This window comes from Carettochelys insculpta, chromosome 3 (assembly GCF_033958435.1).
Source record: "Carettochelys insculpta isolate YL-2023 chromosome 3, ASM3395843v1, whole genome shotgun sequence".
In the NCBI taxonomy this organism is placed as follows: Eukaryota; Metazoa; Chordata; order Testudines; family Carettochelyidae; genus Carettochelys; species Carettochelys insculpta.
The window spans coordinates 89,303,014-89,320,246 of NC_134139.1; the positions used below are offsets into that span (position 1 = coordinate 89,303,014).

The 17,233-nt window shown below is 43.6% G+C and overlaps 1 protein-coding gene across 2 annotated transcripts in view; it reads right to left on the reverse strand.

The window, feature by feature from the left end:
- TULP4 (TUB like protein 4) overlaps window positions 1–6,901 on the reverse strand; it is a 247,965-nt gene extending 241,064 nt beyond the window's left edge. For both annotated transcript variants that reach the window (XR_012645013.1, XM_074990303.1), the window contains exon 1: window positions 6,783–6,901. The gene's annotated coding sequence lies outside the window, so the exon portion shown is untranslated. The remainder of the gene's footprint in view (window positions 1–6,782) is intronic.
- Between the last annotated feature and the right edge of the window lie 10,332 nt (window positions 6,902–17,233).

Sequence of the window (17,233 nt, forward strand, 5' to 3'; positions counted from 1 at the left end):
CACACACAGTAGTGACTGGCACATTTGCATCATGTTCAAGAAGCAATAAGCCCCAGTGGTCATTCTAGGCAACAGATAAACATAGCCTGCCTGACTGCATTACATAAAGACACATTACTGGGGCTAATTGTCAAAATGATGCTTCACATACTCCCCAATTCAAATAGACCTTCAAGTCCTTCAAATAAATAGCCCTGGTATTAGGCTGCTCAAAACTCAGCCATCAGCTAGTCTGCCTCAACTCTCCACCCCTGGAGAAAAACTTCTCTCTCTTTGCTTCACAAATATTATGCAAAGTACAGCAGGCTGCTATGACTATGGAATAGTTTCTTCATTATGGCAGGTTAAACCTGGCAACACATACAGAAGACACTACAGGGAAGAGGGTCAAAGCTGGAGGGTTTCAGGAAGCTGTAATTCCCAACACATTCTAAAGCAGGGGTGAGGTACTATTTTTTTTTGGGGGGGGGAGTGGATTTCACCATGGGCATTTCAATATCCCTCATTGGATTCTTCCTGGTTGCAGTTTTCTGTACAGGCCAGCATTGGTGAAGATGGATGTGTATTGCAAGCTTTCCCAAACCATCCACATTAATATGAGTGAAAGGACCCCAGTGAACCACATTTGCCTCAAACACCATAAAGAAGAAGCCTTTTCTATTGACCTACTCTGTTGCAAGATGGTCTGGGGCCAACATTGGAATGTGTGTGCCATCTATTACCCTGCTGCAGTTAAGAAACCCATCACTACAAGCCCATCTGCTATTCCATTCACATTTCCAGATTCACCATTCTCCTTGGCAGGATACGATAAACAGCCCTGTACGTTTTCATGAACCCAACTGCCATGGCGGGCTTCCCAACTCAAAACTGATTTACAACTGACCAGTAGCAGTCTGGAGTTGCCAGCTCCCACATAATGATCTCCACATACTTCTCTACCAAGAGGGCAGCTCTCATTTCAGTGTCCTTGTGCCACAGGACCCAGGAACGCTCCAAGCACAGTTCCAGGAAAGTGACTGGTACATCCAAAATTTTGCCAGCTACTGCTTGTCCTCCCAGACCTGCATAACACAACTTGTGTCCTGAGATGAATAGCCATGATCCAATGTGTGCAGCTACTCTGCAAATGCCAAAAGCAACCTGGTGTTTTTTCTTTCCACAGTGCACACCACGGATTCCAGATCAGATTCACAGCTCATGAAATATTGAATGAGGAGCTGCACTTTGTAGCACTTATCGCAAGACTGGTGAGCAGTAACATCCATCCTTTCAGGCAGAGATCGTGAGCACACAGGTTACAGGGGCTGTTCAAACATGATAGGCAGTTGGAAGACCATGGAATGATGGGACAGAAAAAATGCATTATGGGATGGTGATGCCACATTCATAATCCACTGCAATCCACTCCCCATTCCCGTAACTCCTAGCTGCACAATTTGACAAACGGGACAGTTGGATAGCTACCCACAGCACACCGCTTGCTCACTCCCAATTCTAGAGAACCAGCAGTAGATGCACTCCACCAACATAAGGACCACTGTTTGAACATGCATAAGCACAGCAATTATAGTAATATATAAACATCAACATAACTTGCATCAACTTAACTTTGTAGTGTTTACGTAGCCTTACTGACATAACAAGGAATAAAGTCAGCATTATGAGGACAAGCTGATCTGAACCTTCTAGTTACTCACTGTCTGACCATACCCTTCTCCAGAATCTCAAACAAAAATGAAAGATAAGAAACAAGTCTGCAGCTACCCAGACTGTTGTACACAAGCAACAGTTTCATGTACAAAGTTTGTGTGTGTGTTTCCTTACAAGAAGAGCATGCATTCTGCCCATCTTAAAAGGGCATGGCAACTATTTCTACCAGCAGAGATCCTGGTGGGGAAAAAAACAGTACCTCCAGAACTTCAGTGAGCAACACCACCATAAATGCAGAGGACAGTCTGCTCTATTGGAACAGCAATGGACATCTCACCCTGAATCACAACTACTTTCAATATCAAACAGTTCAAAGTTGCCTCCCAAAAGGAGGCACTTGAATCAGCCTCTGGAAGAAGTGCCTGAATTAAGCAAGCTACCCAAACCCATGGCATAAATATTTGCCTTCATTTCAGCACCAGAAAAGTCTCAAATATAATGCTTCTTTGCATCCTGCACAACTATAGAACTGTATTGTAAGTAATTTTTAGGTCACCATCAGTCATCTTTAGCCCAAGACTCCCACCAGTGCCATCCAGCCATCTGCTCTCTATATAAATAAACATCACAAAAACCACCAACGCAGCTGGTAGAGCAAACAAAACTGTTCTTATAAGACTTTTCAGATCCCTCTTCCCCCACACAACAATACCCTCACACAGTGCTCCTACATTTCATTTATCCAGAGTAACAGGTACTTCCACATGGAACTTTTTATTAATAAAAAGATGTTCTTTAAGCTACAGACTTCTGAAGATCTAAAGAGTGGGGCCTTCTAATGAAACCGGTATGATAGCACTAATAATAGAATTCATAGTCTGGGTTCACAAGATGTAATGCCCCCTTTCACACTTGAGATTCCTGGGGGCCGGCTCCCTGAACCAAAATTCCCATGCTTCTCTAGCAAATAATTTGATTTGGTGTTCCAGTTATATGGATTAGATATGTTCGGTATAGATATTTATTTAATAGAAAAGAGACATCTCTTCAGTATGCTGGCGGTATGCGATGGGCACACCAATGAAGAGAGAGCACTCTGGAAGAGATGCAGCCCTTAGAAACAGGACTGAATAAACCCATTCTAAAATTCTTATTTACTTCTAATAGTACCACACAGGGACACTAGCTGTTAGCCATCTGGAATAATTCTTATTTACTGTGGCCAATTAGGATTCGTAACAGGAGTTACATATCTTGGAGGTCTTTCCCCTCTCCCCCGTACTTATCCCATTCTGTCTTAGAAAAGATGCTGCATATGGTTCCAAAACAGAATACCTGTAACAAGAGCTGGTTTAATAGTAGTCCATGATTACTCAGCTAATTTAGCAGTTTTCCTTCACACAAAACAAATTAATGCTGGGAGGGAATAGCCCAGTGGTCTGAGCCTTGGCCTGCTAAACCTAAGGTTGTGAGCTCAATCCTTGAGGGGGCCATTTAGGGATCTGGGGCAAATATATTTAAAAGAACTCAATCAGGGATGGTGATAGGTCTCACTGCAAGTGCAGCAGCTGGGACTTGATGACATCCACAAGTCCCTTCCTGTTCAATAAGATACATTTTTCTAGTACTCATCCAGTGTTAACTACTTTATCTAGTTCATTTAATCAGGTATTATTATAGGAAACTCTTTCATACCCAACATTCTATCACCCAGAACATTCAAATAACTGTCATTTTAACCATAAGTAAATTTTAGTTGTTTTCCATAAGTACAGATTAGTGAAAGTAAATACAAATAAATACAGCAAATACAGTATAAGTTTACAGTGTACAATATAACTGGTGTTGGTAAATAAAGTACTCTGCATACATTTTTGTTTGTTTCTTAATATCTAATCTTGTTTTTCTTTAGTGTTATACATTGCATTTAGGTATACCCCTCTATTATACAGAATATTTCAATATATAGCAATGTCCTGGTCCTGGAGCTGATGGGTATGAAAGAGTTTACTGTAGTAAGATCCTCAAGACCACAGAAGCAGGGCCCTTTATGTTGAGGAGGAGGTCTGGAGCAGCATTAAAATGCTCTAAAGGTGCCCACATCAAGCCAGCTGTAAGGCTGCATTCTGACTATCTTAAAAAAAAAAAAAAAAAAAAAAGTCACAATAGACCAACCTAATTTCCTGCTCAGGGAAGGTTCCTGACCAAATGGATGGGGTGAGAGACCATCTTATCAACAAGGAAGTCCCAAATGAAGCATTTATTACAGTGAAATTATACTGTACTTAGTGATAATCATGTATAAGAAATATCCTAATGGAAAGTGATGGCTGGAAGCAAAGAAACAATGCAAGAGCACGTATTATATAGATACATATATTATATATACACACACACACACCACTTCTAACATCAAAAAGGTGCTCAAAGAGCAGATTTACCTCTATGGAGAAGTAAGGACATTGATGCAAGATTTCATAGTCCTAGCTTTCTACAGCTTTTATTCAGGCAAGCAGTTAGCCAGATGTGGCACATCCCTCTCCGCTCTAGTGTCCATCCCCCCAATCCCAGGTTGGATGCTTTGTCTGACAAATGAACTCAGGATTACTCTCAAAATTCACTCAACATCCACGCAAATTATTTGGCACCCTGGCTAGCTAGCTAGCTTGCTCTGTTGTTACTTTTGGCACCTCGTGGGCCATCCATCCTTACCCAATTCCTCAAGCCTCAAAACCAAGATCAAATCACTTCTGCACACTTCTCCAGTGATGCCCCCTTCTACCATAAGTCAAAGTCTGACTCACTGAGCAAACCTCATTAGGCCAGGCTTTCCTTTCAACCTCGATGTGGAAAGATTGATAAGTAGTTTCAATCACCATTTATATTCAGTTATAAATAGATTTTAATTTGAAGACTGATTATTGAGCAGAAGTATGGTCATGAGGTTATAACACAAGGCTGGAAGTCAAAAGATCTGGGTTCGAATCTTGACCCTGCCCAAAACATCCAATATTAACTTTGAGCAAGTCATCTAATCTCTCTCTGTCCTTCAGTTTATCATCTGTAAAAGGCTAACTGGAATCACATTAATCTTCCTGTAGGTACATTAATACTGAATCATGTAAGCATCTGTTTTAAATTCAGATTTTTTTCCTTCTCTCAACTCACTGCACATTTCCCCATTGAACTACATCATAAGGATGAAGTTTATTTCCTTCAAGAGATATGCAGTAGTTAAGACAATAAGGGTTGCACAAAAGCATTCCTCAGTGAAAAAGCCAGTCACAGCAATTAGCTAACTGCGAGGCTTACAACCCAAAACACAAACATTTCAAAAAAATTTTTAGAAGGCACCGCTACTTCCTTTTAGACAGAAAACTGGTGGATACATCTTTAAGTTCCCATCTTGAACCAAAAAAGTTATTTTATCATTCCACTTTGCTGTTAATATTGTAAGCTAATGAAAACAGGTCCTGTTCTGCAACCCGTACTCAGAAAAACAATCCAGTTGACTACCACTAATATGGATAACTGGAATGACATAGGATTCCAGGATCAAACACATACTATCTCTGGAATTCACCAAGATTTGACTATTATGGGAAAAAAACTATAGCTTTAAGAATTTTATTAAAAGAAGTCTACCAAAAGTCTTAATTTAATGACACCACCGTTTATTCCATTCATAAAGTCCCCCTTTTATATAAGCTTATTATTTCGGTTCAAATTAAAACCTGATCACTAGATAATCAGGATTCATGCTTTATTTATACCAGCTCCAAAACAGTAAATACTTTAAAAACGTGTTATGGTAAAGCACTTGCTACTTTGATGTATATACCAAAAGTCATTCAACAGATACTTTCAGTTCTAATCTTAACTTTCACAACCAGTCTGCGAAAAGCTGGCATTTAAGATCACCTTCTCTGCTTTACAGCTTTAATACATGCAAACCTCAGTTGTGTACACTTATCGAAACCTCTATTTGAAAACATTGTGCGGGGTGGCTCACAAACAGGTATTCCTTGGGGCAGACATACTTCACCCTGGGAGAATGGGCTGCCTACAACACTATACAACTACACTTACATTTTTTAAGTTAAATCAGTTCTGTCTTTTAGAAGTCTCATACGCATAGTAGATGCTGAACAGCCAAATAATTCCTGCAGTTTTCAGGATGTCATGCTCAAGCTTATATCCTAGACAGGGGCATTTACTGAAACCTTCAGTATACCCATGCCAGCAAAGAAAAAAAAGGGATTACAGTTGCTAAGCAAACCTGCCTCCCCAGTCCCTCTGTATGGATTTCCAAACCCTAGAGTGAAAGTCATGGACAAAAATCAAGTGCTACAGATACTGCATGGAAGACTAGAGCTGACACAGGATCACATTACTACGGCTTCCCACACACACCAGCGCAAAAGCACCCGCTTGCTGACTGTATCCCAGCCTCCCCCACGGTTTCTAGGAGCAAACTAGCCCCAGAAACGTCCTTACAATCAGATGCAAACGGCGGAATTGGCACCCATTGAAGCAAGGGAGACGGGGGCATAGGGAGCAACCCAGTTTACTAGGGGAAGAGCAGCAGGCAAGCAGGGCTCCCCAGATGCCCGCTGCCTCTCACCCCGCCGGCAGCTGGAATCAGGTTCTCCCACAGACCACCGAGCACCCCGGCTGCTCGCTCCCTCCCTCAGTCTGGGGGGAGGGGAGGGATGCCTCTCCTTCGCAGGGCACTCAGCTGGAGCCCCCCGCACGCCGCTAACAAAAGGCGATCGCCGCCGCTAGAGCGGGCGGTGCTGTGAGCACAGCCCCGGTCCCGAGCGCCTTTCACCCTCCGCCGCCGGAACAAAAGAAAAACAGCTCCGGAGCCGCCTGCCTCGGTGCGTCTGACAGCCTCCCCCGGCCCCAGCCCCAGCCTCCCTGCCCCCCCGCCCCCGGGATCGCCGGTGCCGCTCCGACCCCTGCACGGGAGAGCGCCTCGGCGGAGAGCCCAGCACCGAGGCCCCCCTCGCCCGCAGCCACAGCCCCCCAGGCGCGGGGGGCCGCCAGCTGCAGCCCGGCTCCAGCCTGGGCGCGCACAGACAGCCCCGGGGCGAGCCGCCCTCCTCCGGCCCCGGCCCCCGCCTTACCGCTCCGAGGCGCAGGGCAGGCGGCGGCCCCCGCGCGCGGCTTGGCTTGGCTTCGCTTGGCTTCCCTCCCCCCAGCCCGCCTCCGCCCGCAGCCCAGCGTCTAGGGCTGTCTCCTGTCGCCGTCTCTCACGGCTACTGAGGCGGCTGCTGCTGGGCCTGGCTCCGCCTCCACGTGATGCAACCACATGACCCAACACACTTCCCCCAGCCCCGGCGCCCTCCCCTCCGGCTCCCGCGGGGGTTGCCGCGCACAGGTGGGGCTACCGCGGGCGGGCGGGCGACTGAGGTCGGGGAGCGGCAACAGCCGGGTGTTCGGAGGGCCGGCGCCCGCCAGCAAGGGCAGGGGGCGAAACGGTGTGGGGAAAGCTGAGCGACAGTAGCTGGGGTTCTGTGTTAGTCAAGCGCTTGGGCGGCTGCAGAGTGCCCCCAGCCGCTGTTTCTACTGACAGTGCACGTTCCCTATGCCTCGGTGCAGATAAGAACGTTTTTTCTGCCCAGGGCTGGAAACAAATTAAAAAGGGAGCCCCGTTGCCATCCCCCTCTGCTGCAAAAGCACTGGGCTGTGTTCACCTCCTTTACACCCACACTCACCACGGCTTAAAGCTCCTGAGATTTAAAAATAATTTGGTCGGGGGGGGGGCGGTCTTCTGAAGGTGAACAGAGGGTCCCCCTGCCATGTCCAAGATTTTCTGTGCTGACAGGAAAGCTAAACCTCGCTTAATATAAAAATGAGGCCTGAGCTTCTTGGGTTGATAAACTGAGACTAGGGGGAGCTATAAGAAAAACCTCAACCCTTACCAGACTTGTAAAATTATGATGGAGCAGCTACAGTGCTGCAACCCTGCTTTTGTGGTTCCTGTCACTGCCCATCCAGCTGTGTATGTCTGAACCCACAAGGCCGTGGCCTAGCCTATTTGAAAATGAGATGCTAAGGTTTGGTTAAAATCCAGAGGGAGGGCTTGTCTATGCTACCACTCAAATCAATGTAACTCGCATTGCCCAATGACTTAAGTTACCTTGATTTGAAGGGGAGCATCTGCTGACATAGCTTCTGCCTCTTGTTGAGGTGTAGTAATTATAGTGAAGGGCAAATGCTCTCCCCTTGGCCTAACCAGTCTTCTCTAGACCCACTACATCCATAATAATGTAGTGAAGACAAGCCCTGCATTAGAACCCATTACGTTGAGTGAAAGACAATACCTGGTCATGCTGAGGCCTTGGTCTGGTAGCCTAAGCCTACTACAGTTGCCCAGAGAATTGGGAACCACTTTTTGGAGGGATGCTTCAGAAAAACCCTGCAAGAAGTTTACCTCCAAATTTCCTTCCCCAAGTGTGGAGGCCAAGGTAGGCCACTCTTAATATAGGTTGAACCACTCTAGTCCTGCACTCTCTAATTCAGCAATATCTTTAATCCAGCATGATTTTAGCCAGCTGGATGACTGCTTATCATGGGTGTGGCTGAGGTTCCTATGGTCCCTTAAATTTTGTTTACAGTCACCAACACTGGCTGTCAGTATTCTGTGCTGTTATTTAGCTATAATTTATCCCTAAATGTCATCTAAGAGTCCAGTAATCAGTGGAAGTGTTGGTAATGCTGCTAGACAATATGGACCTTCTCTGGTCTGACAAATTCTCTGCTTCAACACTGGTCAGGTCACAAGGTTGCCAAACTAGAGAGGTTCAACCTATAGGAAATCTTCTTCCCTCAGCATGTATCCAAGTTCATCACTATTTTGATTGTGAAAGTTTTAGCATTTCCTTTGCTTTTAGAGAGGTAGAAACAACACAGATTGTGAATGCTGAAAATTATTCTTTAAGTGGAAAGGTTAAGTTAGCAATAAAAGCTCAGAAGGTTGGCAAGGGTTTTTCAGCTCATGGGCACCAGCCTGTCCAGGTTGGGGCCCATTTATATTCTAAAAGCAGGAGGCTCAATAACTACATCTACAGTGTAGACAGAACATGAACTGTTTGCTGAAACCAGGATGTGAGCATATATCCCTTCCTCAGAAATGAGAAAGAAAAATCTAGAACGTAAAAAGGAACTAAATGATAGCAATCACTGATTGCCAGGTATGATCATCTTCCATGGTAGTTGTGGATGCTCAGGTGGCTGATAAGGCCTATCCTTGAACCATAAGTTCTATTATAGTGCAAGACAGATGTTTCTGGGTACAGCAGGAGGCTATTGACCATGACTAAAAGCCAGTCTCTCCTTCATCCTGCACTACTTGTCCTCCTCAGCTTATTGTCAAGCAAGTTCAAAATGCAGGGGACCATCACGTAGTACTTCTCCCCATTTTGAGCGATCCTGGGCAAGTGTCTCTCAAGTGTTAATATCAATATTGCACTTCTTGAAGTTATCCTCAGCAAGTCCTTATAATGCTTCCATTGTCCTCCTACATCACGGTACCCTTCTTTCAGCTGAGAGAACAGGACCTGTTTTGGTAGGCGATGGTCTGACATCTGACAACATGACCAGTCCAGTGGAGTTGACGATAAATGATCATTGTCCTGATGCCTTTGCCTCTTCCAGAACACTAATGTTGGTGCCAAGTATCAGAGGGGTGGCTGTGTTGGTCTGTATCTGCAAAACCATCGAGAAGTCCTGTGGCACTTTATAGACTAATAGATATTTTGGAGCATAAGCAATTGCATCTGATGAGGCCACAGGACTTCTCATTGTTAATGTTGGTGCGTTTGAATTCCCATTTAATCTTCTGGATCTTGCAGAGAAAGCATTGGTGATGTCTCTCAAGGATTTTCAAGTCACATCTATAGTTTGTCCAGGTTTCAGACACATACTCTCAGAGACAGATTACCTAAACAAGTGATAGTCAGGCCTTAGTTGTTCAGGACCCAATTTGGCAATGAACATTACCAAAAAGAGCCACAGTAATGTGAATTAATTGTTTCATCTACTGTTCTCATGTTTATAATTCTCAAGGTAAAATGACTGATCAAGTGTTATTTTATCAACTACAATTGATTAATAAGAAAGTTATAGTATCTGTTTTAAATCACACTGTTTTAACATGCGCTGCACACAACTGCAAGAAATGCATTAAAATGACACTTGTGGCTTGTGAGCCTCAGTTTGAGTATCACTGACCTACATACTGCAGTCATTTATCTCTTCCCAATTTAAAGAGACAGCTAACCAGGAAAGCAGTGCTGTTATAGAATCCTCTGAAAGCATGTACCCCCAAGTACAGAGTTCCAGAATAGCTAGGCAATCAGAAGGCAAGGAAATATTAGAGCAAAGGACCTGAATTTACACCTTTCTGAGAATTATCCAAACAGCCAGAGAGTTCTAGATCTAATACCAGTGGTGGTATATATTTGAGCTGGTCACAGATTTTTTTTTCCAGGTCATATGATAATTATCTAGTTTTCGAATATACTTCTTGTGCTTTAGATTTACCACTACATGGGCTAAAGCCTTGACTCTCGCTAAAGGAGGAAGAATAGCACTGTAACTGAACAACTGTGCTTGTTGTTAGTAAGCAATCAGAGTTCTGTTTTTCAGTATGTAACAAAGTTCTTGTATCCCCTAAGGGAAATCACTTAGTCTTTCTGCAAAATAGGCACCAGGAATAACTGACCTAACTTATGGGGTAACAGAAGGTTTTATTCAATAAGGTGTATTAGATTTTCAGATGTTCCAATGATGAACAACACAGAAATGCTGGCCAAAAAGAACATGGTTTTAATCTGGTTTGCAATACAATTATGCCCTCTCAATGCTACACGTTTTAACAGTGTTGTAACTGGGTCCCTTTTATCTTACTTGTTTTTGAAGCTATTGTAGTTTGGTGCTTAAGTGTTAGCAAAAGTTGTCTAGTTCATTGGCTTCTGTGAAATGTGTTAGTAGTCTCCAAGAGACACATAGAATCATAGAACACTAGACCTGGAAGGGACCTCAAGAGGTCATCGAGTCCAGTCCCTGAGTCCTTGTCGGATGCAGACCAGCCATCCCCAGCCAGTCTGGGCCAGAAATTGGCAATTGTAGCAGGGGCCCTGGCCTATACATGAGGCTGTTTGGGGAGGCACTGTCTCCCACAGCCTAGCAAGATACCTGTCACCCATGGACAGATTCAAAGAGGAGCTCAATCTATTGTTTAACAAAGAGAAGGTTAAGAGTGACTTGGTCATTCTCTAAATACCTATTTGAGGAACTGAAATTTTATAATAGAGGGCTCTTCAGCCTAGAAGGCAAATGTATAACAAGATCCAACAACTAGAAAGTGAAGCTGGACAATTTAGACTAGAAATAAGTCTCAAATGTTTAACAATTAAGGAAACCTACAGTTCAAGAATGATGTTGGTAAATTAAAAAGCATTCGGAGAAGATCCAAAATATGATTAAAGAATCAGAAAACATGCTTTATACTGTGATAATTACCTCTCAGCCACTCATATATCTAACAAGTGAAACAATTTAGCACAGTTTGTAGAGGATTCACCATAATTGGAAATGTTTAAATCAAGATTAGATTTAATCTAAAAGAGTATGCTGTAGTTCAAACCAGAATTATTTAGGGGACATCCAATGCCCTGTGTTTTACAGAAGGGCAGACGAAGTCACTGGTCCCCAAATGGTGGGGTGTCATCACATACAGGGACAAGGAGGAATATTCAGGGGGACCTGCAGCAGGGCCCAGGCCAGCCCCCTTCTGGGCTCAAGGAATGAGCACCACCCAGTCCAGCTTTCCCCCCAGACCAGCTCCACCCTCAGCTATCCTGTCAGCCCAAGCTTCTCTGCTGAGCAACCTATGTAATAGTGGGAAACATATTTTATTACTAGTATGGGGAGAGGTCACAACAGGAAGTTTGAGCACCAGTGGACTAGATGATCACAATAATCCCTTCTGATTTTATAATCTATGATTGGTAGTTTCATAGAAGTGTCTAGGTGAATAAACAATGAATGAAGTACTCGTTCACCCTAGAGGTAGGTAAAACCCCTCTATAAAATTACTCACATAGAACTGAAAGATCTCCACTGAGCATCAAGAGCGAGGCCGATATTTCGAAGGAGGAAGTAGAAAGAGCAATGAAATGACTAAAGAACAACCAGAGCCCTGGAAATGAAAAGCTCATGAGAGAGATGATCAAATATGGCGGAGAAAGTATGATTCACGAAATACACCAACCATGTAATATAGCATGGAAAGAAGGGAAGGCGTCTAAGGAATGGACAAGATCTGTGTTAGTGACAATACATAAGAAAAGAAGTACATTGAAGTGTGAGAACTACAGAACAATTGCCCTAACGAGTCATTTAGGCAAGGTGCTGATGATGATACTGATGGTGAGACTGAGATCGCAGATAGAAGAACATCTGGTGAACGAGCAAGAGGGGTTCAAGAAAGATAGAAGTACCATGCAACAGATATTGGCACTAAGACTGATTGCAGAGAAAGCTCAGTGAAAGAACAAGAACATCTACAGTTGCTTCGTCGATTTTCAGAAGACATTTGACAGCATAGGTCAGAAAGTGACTTGGGCAGTGTTGGAGTTGTACAGAGTGGATAGCAGACTGATATGGTTGTTGAAGGATATCAATGACAATCCAGAGGCAGCAGTGAGAACATGTGGGGAGTTAGGAAGTTGGTTTAGAATGAGTAGAGATATAACACAAAGAGATCTGATATTGCTGAGTATCTTCATCATGCATTTAGACAGAGTGATGGACAAGACCAAGGAAGAGGTAGAAGAGATATCTGTGCACAGGAAGAGAATTAACAGCTTGAGGTTGTGGATGATATAGTTATCACTGACGAAGATGAGGAGAAGTTAGCAAAAATGGTGCAGGTGCTGAACGAGGAAGGGAAGCGGTATGGACTGATTGGCCGTGTCTACACTAGCCCCAAACTTCGAAATGGCCACGCAAATGGCCATTTTGAAGTTTACTAATGAAGCGCTGAAATGCATATTCAGTGCTTCATTAGCATGCGGGCGGCCGCAGCACTTCGAAATTGACGCGCCTCGCCGCCGCGCAGCTCATCCCGATGGAGCTCCTTTTCGAAAGGACCCCGCCTACTTTGATCTACATCCAACCTTCTTTGACTGCCCTAACTCAAAGGATCCATTACCCATTTTGCAGCTGGGTGAACTGGAAATGGCCATTTCATGTGAGCTGAAGCAAGATGCAAATGCTGACCTGGTCTCATCAGATCTGCTCTTGGAGAACAGGGCTACCTTTTCAGTGTGCAGAGCTCTTGTGCATACAGTTGTCTGCCTTCTTTTGTTTGGTCACGTAACAGTGGGTTACGTGGTCTGAAATCACACTCTGCCACAGCTTCAAATTACCCATCTCTTGGTCTCCATTCCAGAGTAATAGCCCCCTCCGGTGCTTTTATGCCAGAATCTTCAGTGCTTCAGTGACACTGAGGCGATTTAATGTCCCAGCTAAGTAATAGATTTCAATCTTTTCAGAATATAAATAGAGGTTCCAAACAAAGACCAAAATGAAGTTAGTACAATTTATTCTCCCCGTTGTCAACAGGCATCCTGGCTCTCCATCAAGGGCCTGTTCATCTTCCCCTCTCTCCAGGGTCTAAAAAATCCTCAATTTTCCTCAGGCTAGTTTTCCAGCCTTTCTGTACTTCAAATAATTCTTTCTGGGCCTGCTGCTCCTTCTTGCAAGGTGGCATTACAAGGAGGCTCCCACATCTCCTCTCCACTATTAGCCCCAGTCCTAAGATCCTGTTATTATTGGACAACCCACTCTACTGTGTATCATAATCTACCTTTGAGCTGGAAATGTAAATTCCATCCTGAGGAGACATTTTGCTAGCTCTGATCCACTAACCTGCTAAAAATAGTGTACTTGTGTTGGTGCTGTCACCCTTGTGTATGTACCTAGCATCTTGGGCGTGTGTGTATTTGGGGTAGCTAGCCTCTTTGACACAGCTGCACTACTTTTGGCATGCTAGGCAGATCAAACCTAGGGTGGGTATGTTGCTTCTTACTGGAATTTACACCATCAGCTTGCTGTGGAGATACAACCTTAGCTACCCAAGTGCTTGTTCTGTCTTTGCCAGCCATCTGGTAGCTTCTCCAAGTTAATCTCCTTCCCGGGGCTCTTCCTGTCGCCCTGTCTAGCCTTCTTTTCCAGTCCCCTTTTCAGCTTTTCCAACCTTCGATACTGAAGTCTCACTCGCTCCCAGCTCTGGCCTCCCTATGCCACTTCTGCAAAGTGTCTTGTCCAAGCAGCCCTCACACCTCTTTGAATCTCCCCTCGTGACTGTACACAGGCTATTTTCATACTTCCCAGCAGGCGTGGTTCACATTCATATGCTGCCTCATCGGATGGCCCTCGCTCTCGGAGAAAGAATCTAGTCGCAGGGGCCAGTTCACTCTGTGACATGCAGTTACTATAACAGTGTGACAGCAGATAACAAAACCCATATATGAGTGCAGTCATGCTGGAACTAGTGGTGCTAGGGGTGCTACTGTATCCACTGGCTTGAACTAATAATAACAAATACCAAATACATCATTTCCGTCATCAGCATGCCCACCATAAAAATTGTTCCAGCACTCCTGCAGTTGTGGGTGCATTTTTGCATGTGCAAGTGTTTTCTTTTTCAAAAATAAAAATAAGAATTTTCACCCTCTTTATAGCTCTCACTCAGCTTCTTCACATCTATGGCATTTCTCTCTCTCTCTCTCTGCTCAACATGTTTTTAAGTTCAGACTTGGCCTTTTTTGTCAATTATTCTTTTACCTTTAGTGTTAACTTTCCCACTCACACTCTCTCTGGCTGTCCCCATTGCTCATTTCTAAAGGACCAGATTAGTCCTTTCAGGATGGAGACCAGGACAGAGGTCTTACTTGCCCTCCAAATGCAGGTGCTGAGTGTGTTTCAAGAGGTAACAGTAAATTTACAGGAGTAAGCCTCCAGATGGTGGTGAGCAGACAGCTCTCTGGGGTCTTTCCAATGAAAATGTGATTTTATACACAAAGTCTCTTACCTAATACAGAGACTGCAGACTGACCATTTTGTTCCATGCCATTCAGTAACGGAGAGGTTTCCTCTGAGAGTCTAACCTGAAGTTTATTTTCCTTCTGAGAGCGAGCAATTAAGGTCTCAGACGGGCAGCCATGTTAGTCTGTTGTTTCACAAAAAACAAGCAGTTCTGTAGCACCTTAAAGACTAACAAATTTATTTATTAGGTAATCAGCTTTCACGGATAAGATCCACTTCAGGTTTGGAGCACAAAATAAGAACACAGGGTTCTTGAAGATCTCTGTTATCTCCTAATTATCTTACGCATTACAAGGGCAATTTCCCTATCTTTGATATTTGCAACAGTGGCACCCATCCTGCTTAATTTACTTCTTTCACTGTCCTATTAATGACAGGTGACGCCCATCCCGCTTTTTTCCACCTTCTTCTTCCTTCCCCCTCCCCAGCCCCAGCTCCCTGTTATATAAACCCTGGATTCTTATTTTCTACTCCAAATCTGAAGAAGTGGGTCTTATCACAAAAGCGCATTACCTAGTAAATTTGTTAGTCATTAAGATGATACAGAACTACAATTAATGCACTATTCTAACCCCGCATCCTCCAGATTTCATTCATATCTTTCTCCAAAATGTCCTATTTGGGGATAGAGCTTTCCATGATTTATCTTAACCCAAAGGTGATTTAATTTAAAATGGAGCTAAACTGCTTCAGATTATTAAGATAAATGCATTCTTGAGTAATAACAGCCACAAAGACACTCTTTCCCTCTGTCAAAATGCCATGTTGTGATTAAATAACTAAAGAGCAGCTGAATGAAGCAAGTTTAACATTGTCCTGCAGCTATGCCTACATTTAGGCACCAGTTTTGCAAAAACAAACACAGAAGTAATTTGACTAGGATTACCATATAAAAAAGAGGACACCTCTGAGTGGGAGTGTGCCTGTAGCAGTATCCACCAACTCATGTTGTTTTAAGATGTTGTGGTATATATAATACATTAATACAACATGAGCTGATAGATATTGATACAGCAACACTCCCTCTCAGGGGTATCCTCTTTTTTGTAAAGGTCAAACATAGTAAACTTAAATTATTTTACTTGGTTACAGTGTGACTTCTAACATGGATAAAAAGTCTAAGCAAGTTTTATTTATAAAAAGTATAAAGGATAAAAATATGTTTAGTTGTGTGGAATAAAAATGATTTGCTCTGGATTCAGACTAAAGGTAAAGTGAAAAGAAAAACTGTCTTTGTTTTTGTTTGTTTACAGAGTATTATAGACTGCGTCAATACTTTTGTTTTTAACAGGCTATTTTTTGCTTGGCTTCTTTTCTTTTCTTTTCTTTTCTTTTCAATATCAGAATGAGAAGGTCTTGATTCTTGTACTTTTTTGCAGATGACCTCTTAGAAGATTGGGTCAGGATGATGCTAGCACAATAACCAGAAACCTGAGCTGCTGGCTGCCAGCCTTCAGTAGAGGGGAAACAGGATACTGAATTACTCTTTGCAAGAGATTTTGTTCCAAGCCTTTTAAAACACCAAGATAAAACTCACATGTTGGGGAAAGTGATCTTCCTGCAATTCTTGTGCCTGTTTGAGGTAAGGCAGACTCTCAGTGTGCTGCCTAGCTTATAAAAACCCATCCAGGTTGCCTTTGGGGGGGCTCCATGCCCTCATGCTCTGAGCATGCATCCTATGCCAGGACTTGAAAGAGGAGCAGGGGTCAGAGTTAAACTGGTTTTAACAAAAACAAAAAAGCAAAGAGGTTTAAACCAAATCTGCCTCAGCCATTACAATGCAGCTGAGAGCTGGGAAAGCTGCAGATTCAGTGGTGATCTGTAGTGAGGACATTATTCCAGTCTAGTTCTCTAGCTCTCTAGAGAGTTGTCCAGAAAGAACAGTGAAATCAAAGCAGAAAAATGAGCAAAGCCATCTTTAGAGAGTTCACTTTTCAGGAAGGTACTAAGATGGCATATTAGAGAATGAGGTTATGATGTGTCTCCCTTACCACACACTTTTCTGTTTCCAGCCCTTCAAAACATTTCTGATTATCTTGATTTATATTTTTACAACTTTGACATGCTAACCCTCTACTTTATTTCCTCTCCAACATCTTTCTCCTAGATGTCTTGAACGATACACCTGAAGGAACTTGGCTCACTAGTAAGTTATTCAGTGTTAACACCCAGGGACAAACTGCGCATTTCCCCTCAGGTGCTGCAGTCCCAGTAACTCCCTCTCTCCCTCTACACATGCGTGGCTGGAGGGAAGGGAAAGAGAAGTAAAGTACAGTGTTGTGGGGCTGGCCTCTAGGAGCAGGTGGACTTCACCAGGAATAACCGAGGAAAACAGCAGCAGCAGGCCAGAAAGATGCCTAGCTGGTAGCCTTTGTCTCTCTAGTTGATTGTCTGGTTTTCCAGTCTTCTCCCACCTCTCCCCTCACTGATATTCTGGGGCCAACCTCACTCTCCGTAC